The sequence below is a fragment of the Vespula vulgaris genome, chromosome 18, assembly GCF_905475345.1.
Source record: "Vespula vulgaris chromosome 18, iyVesVulg1.1, whole genome shotgun sequence".
Taxonomy (NCBI): domain Eukaryota; kingdom Metazoa; phylum Arthropoda; class Insecta; order Hymenoptera; family Vespidae; genus Vespula; species Vespula vulgaris.
In genome coordinates this window covers 712,146-730,000 of record NC_066603.1, presented here as the reverse complement: position 1 = coordinate 730,000, position 17,855 = coordinate 712,146, and the positions used below count along the sequence as shown (strand labels likewise).

The window sequence follows — 17,855 nt, the reverse complement described above, 5'->3', positions numbered from 1 at the left end:
ACCGATGTACTACGTACATACTGAAATCCGCTCCCTAGAGAAAGCTCTAGCGTGCTTTTCGTTAAGTGCCTTAAATTCTACTCGGTGATGAGTCATCGCTAAAACGTAACACGTATCTTTTAAAGTAATCCGATAGTATCTAACTCGTAGAAGCAACGTTTCGATGACATTAAAGTCGATCGACGGAAAACGGAACTCTTTATTATCGCTGTCTTCTCGATCTAAAGGATAGCTTGGCCGATGATTTGATGCCGAGAATTCTCGGCAACCCTTGGCGGTAACTAGTTTTCGAGCAGGTCGCCCCAATTAACGTTTCCACGTACCTATAGGACGCGCGTACACCTCTTTACTCCCTTGCTCTTCCTCGACAAGCTCGCGTTGTCTCCCTCGCACTCCGGTCACGTCCGTTATACTGGCTCGCGCCACGTAACGCGGCAGGTCTCACTAGCACCACCAACACAACCACTATCGCCAGGCAGCACCATTACGAGTACCAGTAACCAGCACCAACTCCCTTCCCGCCGAACGCCAAGTCTTGCAGAAACTTATAATTGCGAAAGGAGCCGGCAATTATAATTGCCTCCGGTCGTCTCCGACGGCTGTAATTATCCAAAAAGCTGTGGTAGCCGCGCACACGCCTACGCGAGCTGCGGGACGTAGAGGACACGGAGAACGAGGAGGAGAAGGAGAGGAGGAGGAGGAGGAGGAGGAGGAGGAGGAGGAAGAAGAGCGCGCGTTTCTCCCGAGGGATTCTGTCGGGGAAATAAATAGGCTTTGTTCTTTTTAATGGCGAGCTGGAAGAGGACCTTTCTTAAAAAGTTCGTATGAAAACTTTATGGAGGCAAACGTCTAGATGAGTACTTTTTCCTAAGATCGGCTGAGCTCCATGATAGATAGATAGAACTTGAAAACTCGAAAAGGTACAGGCCATGTGTGATAAATCCAAGAGAAATATATCACTTTATCAAGGTGTCCACATCAATGGATAACACACCAAGTCCATTATGCCAGATTTCTATGAACTTAATGTGTTTTTGATGTAGCCGGATTCAACGTAACAGCATTGTATTGTTTGCGTCAGTCTATACTCGTCGATAATTCGAAGGATCGTGTATAGGATCGAAATATCTTTTTTCTTTAGACTATTCAGCTTTTCCTTTGCTAGTTAAGAATAAAAAGAAGAAGAAGGGGAAGAAGAAAATCCGGATTCCCGAATGGACGCAGTAAAGCGTTGGGCAATGGCAAACGAACGATCGTATCGATGCACGGTTTCTCAAGCTCGCAAGTACGGGCAAGTACAAAGAGGCCGATAGTGGGGTTCACCCTTTCTAGCGCATCCAACCCTCCTTACGAGTGTAAGAGGTTTTAAGGGGGTAGACGAAGGCGCGGGCTGAGAGGGGAATTCAGCCGAAGGAGGGAATCGAGACTTCGGTCAATTAAGCCCAGGAAATTAGAGTTTTAATTACGCAGTCATTCAGAAAATTACATCGGGGCCGCGCAAAAGCTAGTTTTAGAATCGCTTTAGAGGTACGCGAGGAACTACGACTTCGTGTACGGATTTTCTAAAGGACTTGCTTTGTTCTCTTTTTTACTTTGCCTCTCTCTCTCTCTCTCTTCCTCTCTCCTTCTTTTTCTCTTTCTTTTTCTCCTTGAAATAAAATCTTGCAAGAGATCGACTAATCGTTTGCTAGTACTACGCATGCTCCGTCCAATCGAGCAAGATCAAACGACGTCTTTCGTCTTTCCGACACTTCAGATAGAAGTAAGAATGCTTTAGGAGAATAAAAAGAAGAGGATGGAGAGGATGAGTGAAGGAGAGCGAGTCGCTTAAGAAACACTTCAGAAGAGTAAGAAGATGCAACGAGTACTTTGTGGTTGTTTCTGTTGAAGGAGAATCACATCGACTTCCAAGACATTACATCTTCCGAGTAACGGATGCTTCTATCTTCGAATCGGTGCATTGTCGATCGTCAGCGGCACGTTCATCGAGTGCTGGATGTCATTTGATTCTTAAGCCAGGCTCAGACTGATTCCTAACGATTACTACTACTACTACTATTACTATTATTAACGGTAGTTACGTATCAACGTTAAAACGCAATGGCTGTAATTGATGCCTAACTCTACGTTACAATACCGTACGGTTCAAGCAAAGACGAATGCTAAAGAGAAAGCGAGAGAGAGAGAGAGAGGGTGGAAGTAAAGGAACTCGTACAGAAGTGGAATGGAGTGGAGTGGAGTGTGAAGTGGAATCGAATAGGGTAGAATGCTGTAGAACGCTAGAGAGTTGAGCGAGAAGGTGCGTCTGTTCCACGTAGCGGGGGTTAAATCTAGTTACATGCTCGGTGACGGCTACTCGATAGGCCATACCACCACCGAGTGGTGGCAAACCGGCTCGTCGCTCTTCGACGTTCATTCGGGGTTTGCCGAACTGATATTGCCGTTTCCAGGATCACCACTCGATATTCGATTCGAGGACGACGTTTCCTCCTCTGTTGGATGAGAGACTTCCCTCTTAGGGAATACATAGTTCTGTGTCATCGTGCTTGTTCTCTGTCTTTGCACGAAATTAGTCTACCCAGGAAGCTTCTTTTTTCGTCCGAGTCTCAAGAGAACTGATCATCGATCGATCATACGAGTGAAGGAGTCGCTGGAATTTCAAGAGGAGCGATCGTTAGCAAAGGGAGACAAGAAGGAAGTCCATGGTGGTTCGTCGAAGAGGAACATTAGGAGTTGAGATGATACAAGAGGAGGAATGCCGAAGAGCTGGCGAGACAAGAGAGAGAGAGAAAGAAAGAGAGAAGAATGGAAAGAAAATTATCGCGAGAACGGTGGATAATGGAGAGCGTTAATTTTCCAAATGAAAACGAGGCATCCATCTTTGCCGAAATGCTTGCCTCTCGACACTTCAGCGACTCAGCCATTATCTCGCATAACGCATTACAGTAATGAATTAATTTTCAGCCAAGCACGTTTTTCTCTCTTTCTCTCTCTCTCCCTCTCTCTCTCTCTCTCTCTCTCTCTCTCTCGCTCCAGCAACGGGCTCTAAATCTTCTCAGTCGTTTCTCGATACAGTTCTTCAAACGTTTCCTAATCTTATCTAATCGTAACGGAGGACGTAATGGCGAGCTCGGTATCGACGATCAGCCATCCTTGTTTTTTTATTCGATCTTTCGAAATTGCGATTCTCTTTGACTTATCAAACGTTATCGTTCGCTTTAACATGCATTTAACGAACGTTGAAATATTTCGAACGAAACGTCGTGCACGTTTGCGAAACTAATGCATAATGTATTTCACATGTCCGCGCAATTACATTTATAATTACATCATTATTATACGCGCGCGTGAACTGGAATCTATTATATAGGAAGGCGTATATAGTGCGGATTGACAGGGTGAAAGATCAGAGTGCCGAATCGATATCTTCCTCCCTTCCTTCTTGTCGTTTTCTCATTCCTTCCTTCCTTCCTTCCTTCCTTCCTTCCGTCCTTCCTTCCTTCCTTCCTTCCTTCCACGCTTCCTTCATTTTCCGTCGCTGCTTCCTCCGTCCATTCTTGTTCTTTTCTCAAGTCCGCCAGGCTGCGCAAGGCGAGCTCGTTAACGTATTCATGGGTTTATGGGACAATTAACCCTTTGAGGGACAGTTTAATTACACAGAAGCGATTAAACATCTTAACGTATAAACACGTCGAGCTCGCGGCTGGTATGTGTGTACGAAACGCGCCGTGGCAGCCAGGGTGCGGCTGTTACCAATTAACATACTAATGACACGAGGTGCTTTTCAAGGGCCACTGTAACCGCCCGGCCTGCAAAAGCTTCTGAAGCGAGGTACATATACATATACATATGTATGTATGCATGGGATAACGTCGTCGAGTATACCTAAGTGCGCCGTCTACGTCTGCAAGCATTTTCGGTAGCGTACGCGGTTTCGGAAATTGTTGACGTAGTCGGCCAAAGAAAGAATTTTTAATTGTGGCCAAACATTTTCTACGATTCGCGAGAGAACACGTAGGTACGAGTATGCAACTCGATGCCGCGTTATTAAACCGGACGTTAGCGTAATTACTCATCAACCATTAATCAACATTGTTTTAGCAATTAGGAATTGCCGGGGGATTTAATTATTACAGCAATTAGCGCATAGTTCCATCGTTAATAACTTTCGCCGTTTCATCTAAACGTGATTTATTGCGATCAGGAAACTCGAGAGCGAAAGAATGGTATTGCTGTGTATTGCTGTGAGGTATAACGGTGAATAAATAGGCGACACGCCGATGAAAATGCACCGGTTAACTTCGATTCGACCGTTGAAGGTATTCGATTAATTAGAAGCTCGAAATATTGCTGTCCTCTATTTCTATTAAATATGGTATCGCGCATCTATAGGGTTGCTGGCGATACACACGTTGACGTTTGAAATTCGATATATCGACAGCAAAACGATACATTTCAACAGAGTCTCGATACGGGCGTAGCGATGTTTCTGATACATCGGACCGATCGCAAGTACTATTGAATATCGCTGATTGCCTGCTATGTAAACCGATTGCTACTTCGATTTCAATTTTCAATTCAATGTTTAGTTTTCGATCGTCCTTTGGTCAGTGGTATTAACTGTGGGGGAAAAAAAATCATTTGATCGTGTAGTTAATACAACTAGGAACAAAGTAAAATGATTCGTTGAGCTACCTGCTGTACGTTATATAGACAAGCGTATGTCGTGTACGTACCTACCCGTTACATATACAGAATGTATAGGTAAACAGACGCGCGCGAGCGCGGAGCGCAAGCCTCAGAAAAGTTGGATCAAATTTTACCAACGTTTTTTCAACTCCCTCGGTCGTTGGGTGCGAAATTAAAAAGCAGCTATATATTTCGGTACGCGGCGAAAGCATTCCGTTTAAGTCTCTCTCTCTCTCTCGAACGCGCGCACACACACACGCTCGGCAGCGATAGCCGAACTCAAGCGGATCGCGTTAAACGAATTTTAACTCGCCCGGTTTTCACTAGTAAGGCCACGGGCTACGGACCGTTTTCGATTTAATTAGCTAATTATATTGTTCATTTAATTAATATAATTGGAACGACTGGCGGTCGCATGCGCACGAGCCTTCGTCGTTCCAGCTACCCCACCGTTGGCCTGCAGTGCCGTATTTAATGACATCCATTAACGAACGTTTACATTAACCGTAATTATCGCTGTCTCTATGGATGCAAGACCGAGCGGCGCATGCCGTGGCACGAATTTCCAATGGCTAGACGGGAAAGAGTTTTTTTGCGTACGCCGATTATTGTGACGGGCATCTTTTATACGAACGATTGAAAAAGCTTTCAATCGTTTCGATTGAAACCTAATACTGCCACACGGAAATTTTCCTTCCTCCGGCATAAAAATTTACTCGTCGATCTATCTTTCTCCATCTGTCTCTCCTCTAATATTCCAGATCCGAGATTAAAGAGAGTATTTACCTATCTATCCGTAGGTATGAATATAAATCGGTACGTTTGTTCGAATCGATCGAACCGACCGATCGATTCCGATTAAAAAAGACGCGTCATTTCGGTGATACACTTTCGAACGCGTCGAGCCGCGCGCGGCATCCATTCGAGTCGCGACGAACAGAGTCGAATATTGACGGAAACAGCCGAGGGAGGACGAGTTGCGCGCGCAGCTCGTCGACCGGGCGCTCGGCGGGTCTCGTGCCGCGCTCGTGTCCTTCCTTCTTATTCCGGTCTCGACCTTCGTCGCGGAAGGACGTTCTTTTTGAGCCGCGTTCATCGGCGTCGCGACGATAACGCCATCGTTGACATTGTGCGACGAGAGCGCGGACAAGAACACGACTCGAATACGATAAACCGAGGGGAAAGAAAGCTTTTAGTTACTAGCTCGTTATCGTACTCGATATTTGGAAATAACTCTCGTGGAAATCGATCGAAGTCGTTCAACGTTAAAGTCGTCTAACCAGTGTCGGCACACGATATCACGAAAATTTCTCTGTCTCTTTCTCTCCCCTTCTCTTTCTATCGCTTGTGTTTCCCTTGAAAGAGCATAGTTACCGGCTTATCTCGAGTGTCGGATAAGTGTCCTTGCTGAATTCCTGGAATCGTTTTCATCAACCGCCACAGGTGGACTCATTGAGGATTTTCGCTTTTGTGGATACTCTCTCCTTGCCTGCCACTGATGTGTAAGTTTTACATTTTATTATATATATCGCATTTTATTCTTTATCGTTACATGACCTTCTAAGTTTAGCGATACCGATGTTGTTTCTAACGTCGACATCAGGATACGAATCTTTCGGCGAAAACAAATCGTTTGTTTGTTTGTTTTTTTTTTGTTTCTACTAGTAATACGACTTATTTCTCAGGTATCTGGTATGTTTACGTTGTAAACATTAATTATGTCGCAGTATTTCTTTATTTATTCGGCGTTATTTTTTAATGAGCATTAATGCAGATGGCGGTAGTAGCGGCACTTTTTCAAAACGTTTTTATCTAACCTTTGTCCGAAAGATTCCGTATGAATTTCTTTGTTGTTAAAAAAGACGATCGGCTCGTCGATCGAGAGCGCCTTAAGGAAGTATCGACCTATGAAATTACAGGTCAAGATCATCAGGGAGTATCGTAACCGTATATAGATCGCATCGAGGATCTTGGAGGAGACTTGCACGCGCGCAATTACGCTTGATTTAACGAAAGCACGAAGAGAGAGAGAGAGAGAGAAGATATATTGCATTCTCGATAATATGCACTCCAGTCCCGTGTAATTTATTTTCGAGTGGCAATTACGTCTTTAGCGAAGGCATACGTTCTAGAACGAAACGAACTTTCATGTATGTAATATCCTTCGTAAAGAAAGAAAGAAAGAAAGAAAGAAAGAAAGAAAAAAAAAAGCAAAAAGATGCAATCAACGGTCAATTAATCGAGCAGCTTGTAGTATTTCTTGCAAAGTGAATGGAGTATAATAATACCTACTCTATACGCTTTTGCTTAACCTCTTAAGTAAAACGATAACCGCTTCCACCATCGATTTCTCGATCCGCTATTCTCGAAAAGGTTCTCCTTAGTATATTTCGTTAACTCGAAGAATCCACGAAGAGAGTCTCGTCGACCGGTCTTTGCGATGGTAAGGCGTTGTTTGTGCAAGGATCGCTCGCCTTAATGTTCACCGCGGCGAGAGCTGGCGAGGCATTAATTGGGGAGCGCCTTAATTGCCTGGGCGCATGCGATGACCGTTGTAATTGCCTGGACTAAGGTGCCGAGCGATGGCAGAAGGTGCGCGCGCGAGCACTCAGCCAGCATCTCTCCCCGTACATACATATACATGCGTATATACACGTACGTTTCCACGTAGACGTACGTACGAATGTATCTACGTAGATCCTATGTATAAACGTGTATATATATATATATGTATGTATGCTTGTATGTACGGTACGTACGTATGTATCCATGTATGTATTTGCGCTGGAACGGGGCTCGTATTTTGCGGGTTCTTCTAATGGAATCCAAGGTCATTCCGTAATTAACGCGCTTTAATTTATCGTCGAAACGTTAATTGCGCCGATTGCCGCTCGCCTTTCTCGAGGTGGGCGGAGAAAGAGAGAGAGAGAGAGAGAGAGAGAGAGAACGTTTGCGTCAGCCGAGAATCGTCTCTCTGTGAAACTTCCCCTCTGATGATTTATCGTATTCGACGATTTCGTATATCTATATAATGAACTCGAAATCGTTTTCGAAGCGATTTCTTCTTTTCCGATAAAAATCTTTCGAGTACCAGAGGTATTTGCTTCTTTCAATCTCTCTCCCTCTCTCTCTCTCTCTCTCTCTCTCTTTCGCTTTTTCTCTTTCGCTCTTTTCTTCGTAAAGAAGTACGAGAATTTTCAACGTTCGAGTTTTCACGTAGTCTCGACATTATCTCACACGATATACCTACATACAAGTTTATGCGTGTAGGTGTCTCCTTGAGAGATCGTCTCGAGGGACGCAAGCGAGAGAGAGAAAGAGAGGGAGAAAGAGAGAGAGAGAGAGAGAGAAGAGGGTTGGCGGGTCGAATTCGTGCGCTCGAAGGGGCGCGTCTTCCGATTGGTTTTTCGCTTCGGTGTACCGACTAGACTCAGTCAAGGTGGGAGTCGGAAGTCAATCTTCGCGGCCGGAAGTGGTCGCCATCCTACCGGAGCTACCATCTCTCTCTCTCTCTTTCTTTCTTTCTTTCTGTCTTTCTTTCTCTTTCTCTTTCTCTTTTCTTACGAAGAAGCAGCTTCTTTCGTTGGTGCCGTTTCTAACGCAAGTCGACGCTATCTTTTCCTACGGGAGTTGCTCGTCTTCTCCTCATTCTCTTCCTCCTCTTCCTTAACCTTCTCCTCCTCCATCTTCTCGTGATTCTACTGGTTCGCGTTCGTCCTCTCCCTCTGGACAAAGAACGCGCGCGCGCGCGCGAGAGAGAGAAAGAGAGAAAGAGTGTGCCGCCAACCCCTAAATGAAATCCTGAAATTAAAACCATATATTAACCTCACGGCGTCTCCTAAATTAAAAAACAACATTTTTACGAGCAAAGCTTAGGTACACTCTTGTCTGAAAAGAGAGAGAGAGAGGGAGGGAGAGAGAGAGAGATAAGTAACGGGTAAGGGGTTACTTACACTTCGATATCTACCTCCCTTTCCCTTTCACTTCTCTTTCTTCGTTCCTGCGGACTACGGGCGACGTTCTATCGTTCGTAAATTGCGTTTTTAAATTCGTCGAGGGCTGAGAGCCTCGTGCCGTGGCGTCCGCGAGTATTTCCGAAACCTGTCGAACGTTCCAAAATCGAACGCGAATTTTCTATTCCCGATCTCGAGCTTCTAAATTAGACGATATCGTTGGAAATCGATTGGAAATCGTAGATAAAAAAAGAAAAGATTATCTTTAAGACACAAATCCGCAAGAATGAAAAGAAAAAGATATCGTGGATGGGGAGAGGGTGGCGTGGAGTGAAGGGTGACGGCAGGAAATGGTTGGAGAAGGGAAGGGATGGGGAAAAGGAGAAACGCTATTTATTTCGCACGATCGCTTGCCGTCGATTCGATGTTCTTACCTACGAGATAACACCGAGAATAAGATGAGGACAGAATGAGGCGAAGAAAGGAGACAGAGGATTGGGAAAACGAAAGGAGAAAGAGGTTAACGGATGTGAAAGTGGAAGGAAGGGTAGAAAGAGCCAGCTAGCAAACCGGATACGTTCTGGGCCGCATACTTTGGAAATACTACGGCCGAATCGAGTAAGGGTGTATAATGGAAGTTGAAATTGGTCGGCCCTGTCCCGGCTGGGCAAGCTCTTCTACCCGTATACGAGCGGCTATCGAGGGAAACGCATTCCATGCCAAAATTACTTCGCGCTGCGATCCGACGGGATATACAAGGTACCACTAGGATTGAGGTTAGCCTTTCGTGTCCTGGAAACGAAAGAAAAAGAAGGAAAGAAAAAAAAAAGAAAAGAAATAAATAAATGTATCCTCGGAAGAACGTTCGACTTCATCGAATTCTCAATGTTACTTTGACGTTGCTTAAGACGGTCGCATATGTACGTCATAACAAGTCTCGTTGATTCCTCTGAAATCGATATTTTAAAGATCGTCGACATTAATTTCACCCTTAGAGAATAGGACGCCAAGAGAGAGAGAGAGAGAGAGGGAGATATTGGTAAGCCCCATGAAATATTCGCCAATCTGGGAGGCATCTATTTACCTATCCGGTTACTCATCCGGCTATCTATCCGTCCGACTGTACGCCTCTCTTTTTATCTCCCTCGTTGGCCGTCCTTGTCTTCTTTCGCCTCTGTTGGTTTCACATTTGTGGAGCGTTGATTAAAACCACTCGACGAACGTGGAAGGAGAGAAGAGATAACGAGAGAGGGAGCGATCCGTGAGGAGGAGGAGAGGAGAAGGAGAGAGAGAGAGAGAGAGAGAGAGAGAGAGAGAAGGAGCGCTTTGATGGAGGGTGAGACGGAAGTGGGAGCGAGAGAGAAATAGGTTCGTATATACGGAGTTTAAGGTGCGTGTGGTTGGACGCGTGCTCGAGCGCGCAAATCGAACGCAAGCGCGAGGAGGAAGAAGGGGCAGAGGGATAGACGAGAAGGAGGAGGAACGAAATGAGGAGGAGAGAAGCAGAGTAGGAAAATAGGAGGAGGTGGAAGAGAAGGAGGACCAAGGCGTTGCTTGCTTAATTACTAAAAGCTAATCAATTCCGGGAGGAAGTAAAGTTTAAATTGCGAACTAAAGTATAGCCGGCTCCCGGACGTAGCCCTGCAAAGCGATATTACCGCGCGCGCTGCATTCTGCAATTAGCCCGTGGTAAGTCATTGAAAGCAAATTATGGGCGGAGCCCGTGAACGCAGCGTCCGTTTTCGCAGTTATGAAAATTTCCAAGGCGGCACACCCCGCTTGCACCGTCTAAAAGTCTCTGTCCTCGCGCTTTATATATATACGGCTACAAGTACGTACATATATACATACATATGTGTGTGTGTGTGTGTGTGTGTATATTTATATCTACCTAACTATATATTTAACAGAATAGAGATTAAATGTTAATCGATTCGAAAGTCATCGGACACGATTGGCCATACCCGCTTGGCCAAGTTCCGCAAGATCTTAGTTAAAATTCGATAGCCGATTCGAAATCATTCCTGCGTCATATCGTTTCTCCTCCTCGCGGCAATTCATTTTCTACGTCCGCTTCATTTTCCGTAGACTTTTAGAACGTGTAACACACAACGTCAACGAATTCAAAACCCCCGCTTTCTGGGTCAGGAGGATTCATCGTGCATGAGCGATCAGAGAAAAACTTGAACGGGAGCGACACGTAAAACGTTTCTTTTGAGCCAGATCTTTTCTCGTTGCGGTCACATTTTCTTTTTACCGGCGAAGGTTAACGCTTTAGACATTGAATCTCGCGACTAGATATCGACTTCTCTCTCTCTCTCTCTCTCCCTCTCTCTCTCTCTATCTATCTCTATCTCTCTGGGTCTCTTTCCTACTCCTTCGAATATTAACGAGTGCAAAGTTGAACGTCGAGTAAACTCCAGATGCGTTCTATTATAAACTTCGTAACCACTCGCTAAGCGAAAAGGCGATAGAACTACATCTTACTCATCACCTTATTCAAAATCCGAATCTTGAAAAGTAACGCGACTTTGGAGTCTGAATCGAGTCGAGAAGAATGGAATCTGGCTGACTGTTAAGACGCGTTTTATGGCTATATCCGAGGACAAAAGTTTTACCCTCTCGTTCTAGGAGATCCAAGAGGGAAGAGGAGAAGGAGAAGGAAGGGAAAGGGAGAGAGAGAGAGAGAGGGAGAGAGAAGGAGGAAGAGGAGGGAGGACGGTAATGGGTTTATACGGCGATTACGATTCTGAATCTCTTCGGGCAAGTAGATACCTCTAGCTATCTACCTTATTTCGCGCTATCGAGAAAAATTAATTATCGATCGATCCGGCTAACCGAGAATCCTTTTAGAATATCCAAGGAGGGAGAGAGAGAGATCCGGGGGTACAACGAGATCGCAATTTCGACTTTCTCCAATCCGATTCGATTCGAACGGAATTACTATTCCCATAGTTTACATTAGCGCTCGTCAACATCGACGACGTCGTAGCGTGTCGAATAATCCGTACGTGTCTACGTACTCGACGTTATCTGCAAGAGGAAGTACTCGCCGACGGAAATGGAAGAGCAAAGAGGGATAAAGCGAGAAGAGAGAAAGAGAAAGACGAGAGCTCGGGGTGGTGGGTGGTGGGTGGTGGGTGGTAGATCACGTGGTTCGGATTGGAGGTGTACCGTATCACTGGAAACAAGCAATAAAATCAATGTCGTTTCCGGCGATTCAATTCGTAAGACACATCGCACAATTTCACATACAATTTTACGGGAGAACGAGTAGGAGTCCTATTTACTTCACGACTGTCCGCCGCCGTCCCGTTCGCCAACCCCCGTCTCCTTTTTTCCTCCTTTTTTTTCTTGTTTTTTTTCCCTCTTTTTTTTTGCTTTTCTTTTTTTTTTATTTCATTCTTTCATTCTCCTCTTCTCTCTTTCCCTCGTTCGACAACATCTCCCTTTCTTTCTCCCATCCGTTCTCTATTATATCATCCTTGAAAACGCGCGTATCGCATTTGTTATCTACCTCGATATTGCTTCTTTTTCGATTCATCATAGAACATTGTTAATTCGATGAGAGGCGTAGATACTACGGCGGTCTTTCCGCAAACTCGAATAATATATAATCGTATGGCGTGCGAGAGCTCTGGCGAACGATATAGAGTGGCCTGGTAGAATTGTGTGTGTTGACTCGTTCGGTGTTCTCGCGCTCCCTCGATACGCGAATCTCGTTAGGATCGTATTAATTATACGAACGAAACCCAGCTCGTATTAATCGAACGTAAGGTTCGAATGCTGTGGTTATCGACAACGGTTATTAATTCTGCGGTGATAATCGATTACGTTGCGGTTAAGCGAATCGATTTTCAAGACTATACAACATCCCCATAACGTCTTATGTTAGGATTCGCCTAACGGAAAATCGTTTTATAAAGATCGATCGTCGTTTTTATGTAATTCGCAGTGTATCCTTTCTTCCTTCTCTTTTTTTCCCTTCTCTCTCTCTCTCTTTTTTACTCCATTTTATTTTTTATTCCAAATTAAACTCGATACACGGACACATAGCTGACCTACATACGAAATACTCGGAATTGGCTTCGCCCGGGCGAGGCTCGATTTATTTCATATACCTAGCAACCCTTCGCGTCGTCGACCCTTTTTCGATGATCGTCATGTTATCGAACGAATTCGTTGGTGCAAAATTCGTCGCGTGCTCGAATCTACCTCGAGAGGAGCATAAATATTCTTGGTGATGTGTGTATATATATATATACATACATATACATATATATATATATATATGTAGAGAGAGAGAGAGATAGTAGTTCGACGTCTCGACAAAACGCTTTAGAGGAGTAGCAAGCAACCAAGCAACCAAGCAACCGAGCCAGCCAGCCAGGCAAGCAGGCAGGCAGGCAGGCAGGCGTCGCTGTCACGACATCGTTGCTGACCGCGATAATATCACATTACCGAGATTAACGCGTACTGTAATTGATCGGACAGTGAGTGAGTAACAGTGGCACTCGCCTTGTCCGACGAATAGGACTTTGTGCGTATGGACACGCCTCCCATTAGTAATCGAATTGACGTCTCTTTTCCATTCTCCAAGCTTTAACGAACGGACTACTAGTACTCGCGTAATGGATATTAGCGTTGACGTTTCTAATTGTAACTTCGTTCGAATCGAATGGGAAGAGTAGATAGAAAAAAACGAGAAAAAAAGGAAGGATAAGAGAGAGAGAGAGAGAAAGGAGGAAAAAAAATAAATTTTCGTGCTCCCCTCGCGTGTGTTTTCAACATCTGGCACGATCCTAGAGAAGAATTCGACTTGGTTTTATCCCCACTCTTCTTTGCCATGGTAGAGGATTACTTTTTTAATCGGTGAGCACTCGCTGGAAAATAGCTACTTTGTCCAGGCACGCCGTGTCTATAAGTGCCACGATCACTTGCCCTACACCCACGGCAAATGTATTGACCATTGGCACACACGCGTTACGATCGGCCCTGAAAATCAAGATCGGCCGATCGTGTTCCGTTCTCTCTTTCTCTCTCTCTTTTTTTTTTGCTTTCGACCTTATAGCGTCGTTCTGTAAATAAATACGTGACACTGATTTCTCTCCATGTATTTCTTCCATCGTAGAGAGAGAGGGAGAGAGAGATGCAGACTTCTTTATTCTTTTTTTATTTTTCTTTCGATTTTCAATTGGCGATACGTTGTTGTTAAATCGAAAAAAAACGACACGCGATAAAATATGTTTGGCCTGGCACTACTGCTTCCTTTTTTTCTCTATTAGAAAAGTTTGGAACAAACGTATCGGAATTTGATATCGTTCGGAAAGAAAAGAGAAAGAGAGAGAGAGAGAGAGAGAGAGGAAAAAAGAGAGAGAAATAAAAGTCTCTCGACTAGTCTGAAAAGCAAAATGTACGGGGGTTTTTAACTTCGGGTACATGGTGTTCTTCGATTCGGGTAAGGCGCAGACGCGTACTCGAAACAAATAACCGGAAGAAAAACGATGTACGTACATAGAGATATATAGTACGTACTTAGGTACGTACGTAGGTACAACACCAGGGTTGATGGTTATACGTCACTGACAATAACAGTGCAGCGACCGGTTTCGAAGCACAAGTGCAAATAAATAGGCTGCACTGCCATTCCATTTGCTAGATTAGAATCAAATATAATTTTTCGAGGGTGCTCGATCGGCTCGATCGAGCGAAAAAGAAGCCGAGCACGCTATCCTTTTCTCGCTTGAAATCATAAAATTGCTTTCTCTCGTGCTTCCAACATCGGACCTGACAAACGATAGCTCACCGTGATTTTATTACTTTTATTTTTTTTCTATCGATCTCTCTCTCTTTCTCTCTCGTTCTGTTCTTTCTCTTTTATTTTGTTTTTATTTATTTATTTTTTTTTTCTCTATAACTACGTATCGTTATAATCACGAGAAAAATTTATAACGCGTTACGAGCGGCACTCTCCCTCTCTCTCTCTCTCTCTCTCTCTCTCTCTCTCTTTCTCTCTCTTTTCGATTACCGATCTCATCCTTTAGATACCAAATACGATCCCATTCGCGTCATTTTCCGCGACGTTTTTCCGGCGCGTTCGACGTGACAAAATTTCTACCGTCTACTACATGGGAGCTAGTAAGCGAGCGAGGCATGCGTGAATAAGTATACCGCCATCCTATTTGGTAGATTAGAATCAAATATAATATTCCGAGACGATCGTCTTTAATACCTCTTGTCGCTGTAAAAGCTCTTCGGCGTTCGCTCGAATACGTTGTTAAACGAGATAATTCGTTTCTTCTTCTTCTTCTTCTTCTTCTTTATTTTATTACCATTAAAAAAGAACCGAACAGGACAAAGAAAGAAAGAAAGAAAGAAAGAAAGAAAGAAAAGGTAAAAGAAAAAGAAATGAAATCAATCCTCTTTCTCGTACTCTTTTATCTCGTAAAACTTAACTCCGTTGTGTTTGGATGTTTACGTTATCCAGGAAGAACAACAGTGAATTTACCGTCGGACACATCTATACTTTAATTTCGCTAGGAAGCAATATGCGTCATTTATACGGCACAGGGCGTCGGCGTCGGCGTCGGCGTCGGCGGGTGTGTGTGGATTTTGTAATCTCAATCTAGCGAGAACCAGGGCCGCCGTGTCTGATGGAGAAAAGAAGCCAGGTGGCTGCAGGTGCGGTTACAGCTCGGCCATAAATCTTACACCTCGTAAACGTGTTCTCTCTCTTACTCTTGCTTTTTCTCTCTCTCTCTTTCTCTTTCTCTTTCTCTTTCTCTTTCTCTCTCTATACGCGTACACGTTGTACGATTTCGATCCGAAGGCTCTTATGAGGGCGTTTACAAATTTATACCGCGTCTTATCTGGCCTTCCAAATGGCGACAAAGCTAGTAATACGAACGCGCATGCACGCAGTCACTCATACACACACACACACACACAGAGAGAAATACGCACGCAAACACACGCAAGGACGCATGCACGCAACCAACGCACACTCATATTCTCTATCTTTCTCTTTCTTCGCGAATAGCCTAAGTGAGTTTTATATAATACCTACTATACAATACGTCGTAACACAAGACACGCACGTAATACTTTTTTTTCGCGCCTCGTCGATTCGATTTTGCGGGAGGGAGTTCTCTCTCTCTCTCTCTCTCTCTCTTTCCCCTCGTATCTAATTTTACCGAGCGTTTCTTTTTCCATAATCAAATGCACCGCTTTTTCAATCTCACCGGGCGATTAATAAGCCGATTACTTCCCCTATAATAATCGCATTACGTTGTCATTATGGCGTCGATTCTGTCCCATCGTCGCTTTTGGAGAATAACGCGAAACATCGAGAGAAGAGAACGTTTATCGTGTTTATTCGAACAATTCACCCATTCTTTATTTCTTTCTTCTTTCAGACGATAGATACGAGAAATATTTTCAACTGTTATATTTAATCTTTAAAAACGGACAGTAGCACGATGGCCGATACGAATCTTATAACGTGGACTCCATCATATCGAACATTAACGATCGCACGATGTTTGAACAATAATGAAAATATTGTATCAGCATAGATTCATTAAGAGGTTTGTAATGATGTCGTTCGTTTAAGGTTAATAGTAATCGATGTCAGGTAAGAGACGTGCCAGCGTACGTAGATACGTGGATGGACGTGTTTGTTGATGAATCGTTAACGAAATTTCTTTATCGATTATCCCTTTCAATTGGCAGATTTTTCAATCAAAAGCGTTTCTTAACAGTATACCGACACAAACGACGAGTTGAAAGGTCGTTAATCGGTTAAACTTGATTCGTTTATGCGCAAAGAGAAGAAAAGGTAAATATTTTACAAGTAGTTAGATAATTACCATGCGATAGATTTTCATTGGTAGACCGGAAGCGAATTCCCATGAGAAGACTAAATATTAAACGGGCAATTAGAGCTCTCTCTCTCTCTCTCTCTCTCTCTCTCTCTCTCTCTCTCTCTCTCTTAACGCGACGCTCATTGTTATTATTATAATTATAGATCGTTCGTCGTCGGTCAGGTGCTCGCAGGCAACGAATTAATACCCGCGCCTGGCTAATATGCAATGCCGTTACGGTGTATTACGGTAGAACACGTTGGTGGCAGGGCAACATCAGCACGGGGGTGGTGGAGTACGTTTGCTCACCGCAAACGTGCGAGTTTCGAGCGGCCGATCGAAAAACCTCCGAGCGTGTTGCGGTACGTAAGCCGCGTTTTCATGCGTTCGCGACTAAGCAGCGGCGCGCGCGCGGAAAACAACGTTCTTTCCAATTATTGCCTCGTAAATCTGGCGCGAAACGACCGCCAATTATTTAGGTATTAGCCACCCATCTCTCTCTCTCTCTCTCTATGCTCGTTCACTCGTTTGCTCGCACGCGATAATAATCGTTCCTCGAACGAAAATCGTTGCTAGCTCGCTCGCTAGCCCGCTCTCGTTCGTTCGCTCGTTCGATTTCATTCCCGTCATATTTCGCGGTCCCGTTTTACGTCAAACGTATGCTAGTAGTCCGGAGGTAGCCGAGAGGACGTTTCGATATTCGTGAATTATTCCAAAGCGAGGATAAAACGCGTATACGCGTGTGATATAATATATAGAATTGCGATTATTTATGCGACTGATAATACCAACTCGATAGCAAATGTAATCGGGATTTATTAAAGATGCAACGACGGATTAGAGAGAGAGAGAGAGAGAGAGAGAGAGAGAGAGAGAGAGAGAGAGAGAGAGAGAGAGTCATTAGTTTCGTCCCATGTTAATGGTTCATTACTTCGATCTCGTTTGACGCGACAACGATGTATGGTCTTGGCGAAATATATTCATGAGTTGTCATACGACTTCTGATGGCAAGTTTCACGGTTCCATTCGAAAAAAACATAACTCACTTTGGACCCCCTAGTATTTACGGGTTCTATTAGAAAACTGTCAGGGTTGTGATCCCACGTGCCTGGCTCGTGCCAACACATGTTGGCGTTTTCGTATCAGGAGGCGACGAAGAGCCAACGACGATCCTGGAATCTCTCAGGCTTATAGGATTCGCCGTAGTCTCCTTTTCCTAGTGTTATGCTCCTTGACGACGACGACGACGACGACGACGACGACGACGACGACGACGATTCGACGCGTTTCGCAACGTTTCGCCATTTTTCTTCGAGATTCCGAGAAAATTTCATGTAATAAAATAATAGAT

At 44.3% G+C, this 17,855-nt stretch overlaps 1 protein-coding gene across 2 annotated transcripts in view; it reads left to right on the top strand.

Annotated features, from left to right (window-relative positions):
- The first annotated feature begins 5,745 nt into the window (after window positions 1–5,745).
- Window positions 5,746–17,855, top strand: part of LOC127070381 (rhombotin-1-like) — a 61,957-nt gene continuing 49,847 nt past the window's right edge. For both annotated transcript variants that reach the window (XM_051008247.1, XM_051008245.1), the window contains exon 1: window positions 5,746–6,191. The gene's annotated coding sequence lies outside the window, so the exon portion shown is untranslated. The remainder of the gene's footprint in view (window positions 6,192–17,855) is intronic.